This window comes from Dermacentor albipictus, chromosome 6 (assembly GCF_038994185.2).
Source record: "Dermacentor albipictus isolate Rhodes 1998 colony chromosome 6, USDA_Dalb.pri_finalv2, whole genome shotgun sequence".
NCBI classification, from domain to species: Eukaryota; Metazoa; Arthropoda; class Arachnida; order Ixodida; family Ixodidae; genus Dermacentor; species Dermacentor albipictus.
Genome location: NC_091826.1, coordinates 76,240,006 through 76,251,190, shown reverse-complemented (window position 1 = coordinate 76,251,190; position 11,185 = coordinate 76,240,006). Strand labels below are relative to the sequence as shown.

Sequence of the window (11,185 nt, the reverse complement as noted above, 5' to 3'; positions counted from 1 at the left end):
AAAGAACCACAGGTGGTCTAAATTTCCGGAGTCCTCCACTACGGCGTGCCTCATAATCAGAAAGTGGTTTTCGCACGTAAAGCCCCGTAATTTTTTAAGACGCACAAGAGCTCACGCAGTAGCACGTGCGTCTCAAAGTTTGCGTTCATCGGTGAACGTTCCTCGCAACTCGGTTGTGCGAGACACCGCGCCCATTGCATCGGCGCGCTTGTGTCAGCGGCGTAAAAAAAAAATTTTAGTTTTTCCTTCGGTGACTAGATCGTGCTGTAGATTATAGTTCTCTTGTCACTTGGTTACGGTACGATTCTAGCCGACGTTCGGCAAATACGAGCTGAAGATTTATTCCGATTATCTCAATAATTAGTCAAAAGACTATTAAAATTACTATGATGCCGCGTCGGAGAAATGGCCAATGTCTTTGAATCCCTGGTTACGTTTTTGCCAAACTCGCCCTGACGCGTCGCGCGCTACGCTCTCACGCTTCAAACCCATCGTTGGCATTTTTCAGATTAGTGCTTAGCAACACACATTCTCTGAACGGCATGTTCACGTCGGTATTCTTCATGCGTTTATTGAACATGTCCTGAGCAGCTGTTCACCATATGTCTGTCTGGCATACACGTCAAGCTTGACATAAATAAAGCACCATTGAAGTTATTATTAATTTGCCTTCCAACAAGGAAGGTAATTTAAAGCATTGCTTCTGTCGCCAGTTCTGTATAATAAATATACTTAGATTGAAATGTCTTTCTTGCTTTTGATGGAGGAATTTCGATTTCAGGAAAGGGAAGAATTTAACAAGATTAGGTGGGAGTCGAATCCTCGACCTGTGGTGGTATTCAAAACCACAACTTTTATTGGTAATTACGTCAAAGTTAATGAAGGCACAATAATTAGGATATAGTTAATTCAGGCACACGATCCTTCGACCTTTCCTCGGAATCGAACCCTCGAACTTCGGTGGGAATCGAACCGGGAGCCTTTGGTGGGAGAAAGCAAGTAATAACACGTAACAACGCATGCTAATGAGAATGTCAAGCACTTTGATAAATGTCTCGTGGGCTCGCAGTCTTTCGCCTTCGATTCGACAAGCCGAGCGAGCTAGGCCTACCGGCTCCTAGTCATCGGCGGCTGTCAACCGAGCCGACACTGCGGACGTGGCCTTTGCGAAAACACGTCTACGCTTCTCGCACAGTCGCGTTTATGTTTGCATCTCTTGTTTAAAAGGAAAGTTCAAACACGCTTGCTTTCGCTTCATTTGCGAAGTCATTCCGAGCGTCCATGGAGGGGCGCCGGTTCTTGGCGGAGCTACGCGCGACTCGCTCATTCAAACCGTGTGTCCCGAGTCGTCGTATGCGGCATGTCGGATTCCCACGCGTCATGCGACGAATCACAAGCAAAATCGCAGCACGTGTTTAGCGCTCAAATTAACATGCGCTAAAGTGACTGTCAACTTTGTTTTCCAGCTTCTTGCTATAGTCGGCTTGGTGACAATTGTGCGTAGCATTATATACCCCAATTCGGGATGTTTGTGGTAGGCTGGTTAATATGTCGTCAGGTATTTCCAGGCTCGTCATATTTCGGACATTTATAATGAAAAGAAATGCAACCGACAGTGGAATCAAGCCTCTGCTTTCGAGCCAACAGCCCAATGCTCTAAGAACAAGGCCGCGATCTTTGTTTTTACAGTGAAGCTGTATATGGACAAACGCCCGTGTTCGGGGCCACAGCCACCCAATACCACATTACGTGGGAATGCACGCTACATAACATAGAACATCACGATACGAATACCACGAGGGAGCAATGGGAAGCGCTGCTGTCCAGCTCGGCCTCCCGTGTCCAGTTAATCTGTCTATCTATGGCTAGGGCATTTCCGTCGTCCGCGAACCCGTGAACTAGCTCGCTGGCACGGGTTGACGAACGGCGCGGGTTGATGTTCGTCATACGCTGGCGCGGATGACGAACGCGTGATCATGGCATAGCCACTGATCACGCTTTCGTCATCGTCGTTGCCTTCCACAACTGGCTGCGCTGCCGCCTATTGCTTAAGAAGATATGAGACAATCATTGGCAAAAAGAAACTATCGTCATCGTCGTCGTCGTCATCATCATCCTCAACCACAACAACAATAATAACTATCATTATCGTAAGTGGCTCCAGCAACGTGTTCTTCTTCCGCAGCTGACTCGTTTGTGCCCCTCGGCGCAACCACTCGAATGCGCTCGTGCCTATGCTCGTGCGTTCGTCGTCGTCGTCTTCCACAGCTGGCTCCATTGCCGCTCATCATTCCAGCGTAGAATGTCCTTTCTTTTCTGTCGTCGTAATGGGAAAGCCGCGTTCAAATTTTTTTTAAGTTTACGGTGATAGGAACTATTGCTTAAGGCGAAACGAGTCATTCGTTGTTTTACGTAACGGACGCATTTAATAAGAAAGATGATACGAGAATGTGTGCGCGTACCTATCGTCGCGATGACCACCGATCAGGGGTATATTCTGTAAGTGTCCACCTAGTGGACTGTCCCTTTCAGTCACTTCTGATTGGATGCAGCTGTGCGAGCGAGCAAGAGGCGAGTGGCCCGAGCCCATCAGCAGTGGCCGAAATGAACAGTCCACTAAGTATGTCACTACAGAATACCTCCCCAGGACAACAAATGTGTTCGTACTTTTGTTGACAATTCCTGTGCTCAACAGATTCTTTGGTTATCCACCTTCACAGAGTGGAATGGCTCACTTTTTTTTTACACGGAAGCTGTTATCCCCTTGGTGGTAGGCATTTTTCGTGTCCGTCCACGAACAAATATCAGCAGCAGCAGTGGCTCATACCCCCTAAGCAACAAAATTTGCGATTGATTATGTGCCTCGTAATGCAGGGAGACAAGGCTACAGAACAGCGTGCGTTTCAAGAACAGGTTCAAAAGAATCATCTATCATCATAAGCAATGGCTCACACAACCGTAAGCAAGAAAACGTGAAATTGCTCATGCCCCAATAAGCAAGAAAAAAATGCGATGGCTCATACCACCATAGGGCAGATGCTACCAGCGCTCAATAAAGTGAAGCGAGCAGCCCACATTCATCGCAATCATCCATACAACACACAGAACAGGATAGGTTTCAATAAAGAACAAGCCCCACATAAGCTTCCGAACCACAGATAAAGCACTGCTTGAAGTAGTAAAGGCAAGGCGCAGAAGACGAGCGCTCGAGAAGAAGAACACAAACGACAGGACCGGCACCATTCACAACTAAGTTTCGCAACTAAGCCGCCGTGTGCTGCCTGGCTGAAGCTCTGCATCATCTGAAGATTATCTTGGCTCCGCAGCGAACTTCACTGAGTCTGCGTCGCCGGTGGTGCACCACACTAAATTCTCCCGCAGTTGGCGTTGGCCCATCCAGTAGAAAACGCCGCACGGTGTCCATGTCGATGCGCACCACCTCCATCACCTTCGGTCCATGTGTAGTACTGATTTACTCAGCTAATCTGTGCATTGATCCATCGATTGATAGAGTGCAAATCAATGCGCGATGGTTTGCTCAAGTGCGAAAATAGACGAAACACCATTTCAGCCTCTGAGATATGTAGGCATGAAAGAAAAAAAAATTAAGCATATTCTACGAACTTTCGGGATCAATGACATGCGAAGCATTTTACTGGTAGCTGGCTAACCATGGTTTTCTGGGATTGTGAAATGTGGTATCCGCTGGACCAGCGTGCTTCTGCAAAGCCAACCTCTGTGCGTGTCATGCGAGCGTGCGTGTGACGACAGCATCAAGACTTCGGTGACGTGATCGTGAGAGGATGGTGGCCCAATGTCCACTCTGGCCGTTCGACTTGAGCTTACGACATGCCGAGAGGTGGGTTTGACATTCCTGCTGAACAACTGTAAGCGAGAGAGATAGGGACAGGGACGTAACCTGCGACGTCATGAATGTAAGTACCTATTACTATGTGATGTGATGAAAACGCAGGGAAGGCAGTGGATCGAAATTCAAGAATATGAGCAAAACGAGAACAAGATAAAAATAGGAAATAATGTTTCGACAAAAGGACTTGTCTTTTTCAAGGGAAGAAGCATATGTCGCCATGAAAAAGATAAGTTCAAAAAGTTCAAAACGACCTTGTTCTCATTTTGCTTATGTGGTGTATGTTAAAACGCCGATGGCATTTGCACTCCTGCGATGAAACGGTAGAAAATGATCAACTAGGGCCGATCATGAGGGCGGTACAGCGTTGGATAAGCTACGTAACGTTAGTTATTACGAGAAAAGTACTGTGGAATGTGGGCCGATTTCGGAAATGGGTGAAGCCGTACACAGCGACACAAAGCGCGAGTCGTCTGTAGGAAAGAACGGGAGGAACTGGTACGTTACACGCGCGCCAAACGTTTCAAAGAACTAGCTTTGGTACACGAGAGGAGAATGCGCGCGATCGTGCCGTAGTGGACGCTGCCGGAACAGCCTGATTGGATCACAGTGCTTGATGCCTGTGGTTCAACTGAAACGTTCTTATTCCTTTTGTGTCGCAAATGATGGGCTTACTCGTATTTCGCAATTATATTCTGCTTTGTTTTCTCAACAGTGACAATGGAGGGAACAAAACTGACTCGCCATCCCGGCCCAGCGAAAGTGTTTGTCCAGCGAAGCTGTTGGAAATCAATGCTACAACTGCTGATAAGGTGGGCAATCCTTTACTGCTTTAGAGTAATGTTGGTAAACGTTATTTAGTGTAACTGTAGTGATAAAAGTAATGGTAATTTTGATAGCACGCCGCCGCCTGTAGCGGTGCTCCAACAACAATGAAATCAATTGTTGGGCTGTTTTTATATATATATAGCAAAGGCTAGGATGTCCTTTCCCATGTCGTAAGCTGCCGTTACTGCGGCAGCTTGTGCAACAGCAATCTTTACCGGCAACGTATACGAAGAGTGCTACGTGCTTCGCATTGTTATCAAGAGCGCCTTATCATTACTGATGTGGTTAGGTGGATTTAGTTTTTGTGCTTGTTCTTTATCGAAACGTGTGCTGTTCTGTATGATGTATGCGTGATTACAAAGAATGTATGCACTCATCTCTTTGCTGAGTGCTTGAAGCCTCTGCCTTACGGGGGTACGAGTCACTGCTCCTGCCATGCACTGCCGCTGGGACCGACCCACATTTTTGCTCACGGGCGTGAAAAGAAAAACATAATTGACTCGCCATCCCTGCCCTGCGAAGGTGGACGTCCAGCGAAGCTGTGGCGACACCAGCACTACAATTGCTGAGGGGGGTGTGCAGCGCTTTAGTAAAACTCTTGCTTTGGCTACTTGGTTCATGCTTGAAGTAGTAAAGGCAAGGCGCAGAAGACCAGGACTCGAGAAGAACACAAACGACAGGTTCGGCGCCACTCGCAACTAAGTTTATTTTCGAACGTCACGTGGTTCTTTTATCGCGTGGTCACATTATTTATCAATGTTTTAGGTGAGTGACTATTAGAGATTTTAGTTTTGACGCAGACACTGCACTTAGACGCATTTTCCATGTTATTTCCGTGTTATTCGTTGGTCATTATTCCCAAAGTCACCCGGGTTTTATCATTGACTGGGCCTTAGGCGTTTGAAGTATGTTATGTTGTGGATAGTTTGGTAGTGAAGCGTAGACCGTACTTCCTTTGTCTGGTTTTTGTCCCCGTTGGCTTGGAAAAAGAGTGTACTAGATCAATTGCCTCCTGTGCTTATCCACGTGTGGTTTCTGTTTGCTCATTCGATGATATGTGCCAGATAAGATTCCTGAGTTGTCGGTAGATTGCTGTTTTTTTTACTTCTAAAGTTTTGTGCGCGACTCGGCGTGAATAACCTAGATAAGGCAGGCTTGTTGCGAAAATAAACTTAGTTGTGAATGGCGCCGGTCCTGTCGTTTGTGTTCTTCTTCTCGAGCCCTGGTCTTCTGCGCCTTGCCTTTACTACATCAAGCAGTGCTTTATCGGTGGTTCGGAAGCTTATGTGGAGCTTGTTCTTTATTGAAGCCTATCCTGTTCTGTGTGTTGTATGGATGATTGCGATGAATGTGGGCTGCTCGCTTCACTTTATTGAGCGCTGGTAGCATCTGCTCTATGGTGGTATGAGCCATCGCATTTTTTTCTTGCTTATTGGGGCATGAGCAATTTCACGTTTTCTTGCTTACGGTTGTGTGAGCCATTGCTTATGATGATAGATGATTCTTTTGAACTTGTTCTTGAACCGCACGCTGTTCTGTACCCTTGTCTCCCTGCATTACGAGGCACAGAAGCAATCGCAAATTTTGTTGCTTAGGGGGTATGAGCCACTGCTGCTGCTGATATTTGTTCGTGGACGGACACGAAAAATGCCTACCACCAAGGGGATAACAGCTTCCCTGTAAAAAAAAAGTGAGCCATTCCACTCTGTGAAGGTGGATAACCAACGAATCTGTTGAGCACAGGAATTGTCAACAAAAGTACGAACACACTTGTTGTCCTGGGGAGGTATTCTGTAGTGACATACTTAGTGGACTGTTCATTTCGGCCACTGCTGATTGGCGCGGGCCACTCGACTCTTGCTCGCTCGCACAGCTGCATCCAATCAGAAGTGACTGAAATGGACAGTCCGCTAGGTGGACACTTACAGAATATACCCCTGATCGGTGGTCATCGCGACGATAGGTACGCGCACACATTCTCGTATCATCTGTCTTATTAAATGCGTCCGTTACGTAAAACAACGAATGACTCGTTTCGCCTTAAGCAATGGTTCATAGCACCGTAAACTAAAAAAAAATTTGAACGCGGCTTTCCCATTAGGACGACAGAAAAGAAAACATTCTACGCTGGAATGATGAGCGGCAATGGAGCCAGCTGGGGAAGACGACGACGACGAACGCACGAGCATAGGCACGAGCGCATTCGAATGGTTGCGCCGAGCGGCACAAACGAGTCAGCTGCGGAAGAAGAACACGTTGCTGGAGCCATGATAATAATGATAGTTATTGTTATTGTTGTGGTTGACGATGATGATGACGATGACGACGACGAGGACGATAGTTTCTTTTTGCCAATGATTGTCTCATATCTTCTTAAGCAATAAGCGGCAGCGCAGCCAGTTGTGAAAGGCAACGACGATGACGAAAGCGTGATCAGTGGCTATGCCATGATCACGCGTTCGTCATCCGCGCCAGCGTATGACGAACATCAACCCGCGCCGTTCGTCAACCTGTGCCAGCGAGCTTATTCACGGGTTCGCGGACGATGGAAATGCCCTAGCCATAGATAGACAGATTAACTGGACACGGGAGGCCGAGCTGGACAGCAGCGCTTCCCATTGCTCCCTCGTGGTATTCGTATCGTGATGTTCTATGTTATGTAGCGTGCATTCCCACGTAATGTGGTATTGGGTTGCTGTGGCCCCGAACACGGGCGTTTGTCCATATACAGATTCGCTGTATAAACAAAGATCGCGGCCTTGTTCTTAGAGCATTGGGCTGTTGGCTCGAAGCCAGAGGCTCGATTCCACTGTTGGTCGCATTTATTTTCATTATAAATGTCCGAAATATGACGAGCCTGGAAATACCTGCCGACCTATTAACCGGCCTACCACAAACTGCCCGAAATGGGGTATATAATGCTACGCATAACAATTGTCACCAAGCCGACTCTAGCAAGAAGCTGGAACACAAAGTTGACAGTCACTTTAGCGCATGCTAATGTGAGCGCTAAACACGCGCTGCGATTTTGCTAGCGATCCGTCGCACGACGCGTGGTAATCCGGCATGCCGCATACGACGACTAGGGACACATTGTTCGAATGCGCGAGTGGCGCGTAGCTCCGCCAAGAACCGGCGCCCCTCCATGGACGCTCGGAATGACTTCGCAAATGAAGCGAAAGCAAGCGTGTTTGAACTCTCCTTTTAAACAAGAGATGCAAACATAAACGCGACTGTGCGAGAAGCGTAGACGTGTTTTCGCAAAGGCCACGTCCGCAGTGTCGGCTCGGTTGACAGCCGCTGATGACTAGGAGCCGGTAGGCCTAGCTCGCTCGGCTTGTCGAATCGAAGGCGAAAGTATGCGAGCCCACGAGAAATTTATCAAAGAGCTTGACATTCTTATCCGCATGCGTTGTTACGTGTTATTACTTGCTTCCTTACTTATTCCCACCGAAGTTCGAGGGTTCGATTCCGAGGAAAGATCGAAGGATCGTGTGCCTGAATTCACTATATCCTAATTAATGGTGCCTTCATTAACTTTGTCGCTATTAAGAACAAAAGTCGTGGGGTTTGAATACCACCACAAGTCGAGGATTCAACTCCCACACAATCTTGTTAAATTCTTCCCTTTCCTGAAATCGAATTTCCTCCATCAAAAGCAAGAAAGATATTTCAATCTAAGTATATTTATTATACAGAACTGGCGACAGAAGCAATGCTCTAAGTTACCTTCCTTGTTGGAAGGCAAATTAATAAGAACTTCAATGGTGCTTTATTTATGTCAAGCTTGACGTGTATGCCAGACAGACATATGGTGAACAGCTGCTCAGGACATGTTCAATAAATGCATGAAGAATGCCGACGTGAACATGCCGTTCAGAGAATGTGTGTTGCTAAGCACTAATCTGAAAAATGCCAACGATGGGTTTGAAGCGTCAGAGCGTAGCGCGCGACGCGTCGGTGCGAGGTTGGCAAAAACGTAATCAGGGACGCGTAGACATTGGCCATTTCTCCGACGCGTCGTCATGGTAATTTTCATAGACTTTTGACTAATTATTGAGATTATCGGAATAAATCTTCAGCTCGTATTTGCCGAACGTCGGCTAGAATCGTACCGTAACCAAGTGACAAGAGAACTATAATCTACAGCACGATCTAGTCACTGAAGAAAAAACTAAAACATTTTTTTTTCGCCGCTGACACAAGCGCGCCGATGCAGTGGGCGCGGTGTCTCGCGCAACCGAGTTGCGAGGAACGTTCACCAATGAACGCAAACTTTGAGACGCACGTGCTACTGCGTGAGCTCTTGTGCGTCTTAAAAAATTACGGGGTTTTACGTGCCAAAACCACTTTCTGATTATGAGGCACGCCGTAGTGGAGGACTCCGGAAATTTAGACCACCTGTGGTTCTTTAACGTGCACCTAAATCTAAGTACACGGGTGTCTTCGCATTTCGCCCCCATCGAAATGCGGCCGCCATTGCCGGGATTCAATCCCGCGACCTCGTTCTCAGCAGCCTAACACCATAGCCACTGAGCATCCACGGCGGGTTTGTGCGTCTGAAGGCTCGGATGCTGTGGTGGATCGCTCTGGAAGGACAGCTGGTGATGATGATAACTGATGTATTGGCATCGCTTTTGAAACATCGCGGCGACAAATAGTCATCCAGCATAGCCTCGGCGCTCTTTGGCTACATCTGGCCCTTTAATCCGGAGTCCCCCACTGCGTCATGCACGCCTCATAATGTGATCGTGGTTTCGGCACGTCAAACGGCAGAATTTCATAAAAAAACAAAGCTGCTTGAACCAACACACGTAGAACGCACGACTTCGAAGCATTCCGCAAGCTAAAGAGCGGTGGCGCACGGGTGAATTGTACGTCTGTTTCATTTCTCTGGAATTCGAGCTGTTGTCACGGTAAAATTCGCCATAGTTATTTCCAGATTTCTCTTTCTTTATTTTCTTGCTCTTCTCTAGGGCCTCGAATGTGTATCCTCGTGCGACTCTTTATGCAATGCAATCAACACTGCTTTGAATTCTTTCCGAAACTAGTTTGTAGACGGTTACTCAAAATATTTTTTAAAATAAATGTTGGGTCTTTACTTGCCAAAACCACGATCTGATTACGAAGCATGCCGTGGTGGTTGGTTCCAGGTTAATTTTCACCATAACGGGTTATTTAACGCGCAGCTAACACACGGCGCATGGCTTTTTTTGCATTCAGCGCCCATCGGAATGCGGCTGCCGTGGTGGGAGTCGAACCGAAGACCACGAGCTCAGCAGAGCGACGCCTTGCCACCAGGCTACCGATGTGGGGAGGAACGATTACCACTAAGCGCTGCTACGTAGGAACTCCCTGAGCTGCCGGCCGCCCTTCGCGATTCTCGGCTATCGTCGAGGAAACAATATTAATTCACTGGCAGCGTTGTATCTCTAAGCTCGAAAGAAAGGGCTTCAACTCCGTAACGTCGGCAAGATTGAGTACCGCTCGTTGCAGAGTGACAAAGGGAGTAGCGCCGCTTCCTGGCGTAGCCTCTCGCACGTTACCTACACACATCCACCCCAAATGACACGTAAACTTATGGCCACTCTATCGCCAATATATCGAAAATAATGAATCGGCGCACACTTGAATCAATGCGCTGAAGCATGGGAGGCGCTGGCTACCGACAGCACATAAATGTCCGAGGCTGAACGTCTCGTGGCGGTCCACCGAGTGGGCGAGTGACTAGCGATAATACGTACTTGCTACAAGCTATTGCAATGCACAGAACATCTAGGTTCCAAGTGTTGAGCGCAGCAAAATTTAACTTGTCGCAACTGAGCACATCCGTGTGCGGTTAGGCAGAAAATAAACGACGGCGACCCACCACACAGCTTGAATGAGTCAGCAACGCGACACGCTGCTGCCACAAATGTTTGTTAAATACAGAACGCAAAGAAAACCACACTGATCTTGACTGAATTCATAAGCAGAAAGTTTGGGCATGTTCTAGTTCTAGCCTTGATGTTAGTGCAAGCACCGTATAGGCTGCTCGCGCCTTTCGAGAGGATGTAATGAGCTCCGAGAGCGCTTGCATGTCCTCGGAAGCTGTGGCCAAAGCTTCTTTTCATCCACGCAGCCGTAATCTCTACGGTATCCGCCAAAACAGACGTTTGCTGAGTCGCACCGGCGTCATGCTTATCCATTGTACACACACCTACACACATCCACCCCAAATGCCAAGAAGAATGACAAGAAGAATGCCAAAAAGCGCTATTACCAAAACGAAATTAATTTTACTGGTTCAGATATTAAAAAACAATGGCGCTTGATCAATCGCTTTCTCAATAAAACCATGAACCCGCCTATAGCCAACATTAATCATTAAGGATCTGTTATATCTAACCCGCTTGATATCGCCAATGTATTTAGTGACTACTACACCTCTCCCATGCCCGTTCCAGCCAGTACGCATGACGAATTTCATCATTGTGGTCACTCATTTTT

The 11,185-nt window shown here is 47.3% G+C and overlaps 1 long non-coding RNA gene across 1 annotated transcript; it reads left to right on the top strand.

The window, feature by feature from the left end:
• Positions 1–3,772: 3,772 nt before the first annotated feature.
• LOC135897133 (uncharacterized) lies at positions 3,773–10,015 on the top strand. Its single transcript, XR_010562923.1, has 3 exons — positions 3,773–3,859; positions 4,584–4,680; positions 9,920–10,015. It is a non-coding gene; the product is annotated as an uncharacterized lncRNA (long non-coding RNA).
• Positions 10,016–11,185: the final 1,170 nt, after the last annotated feature.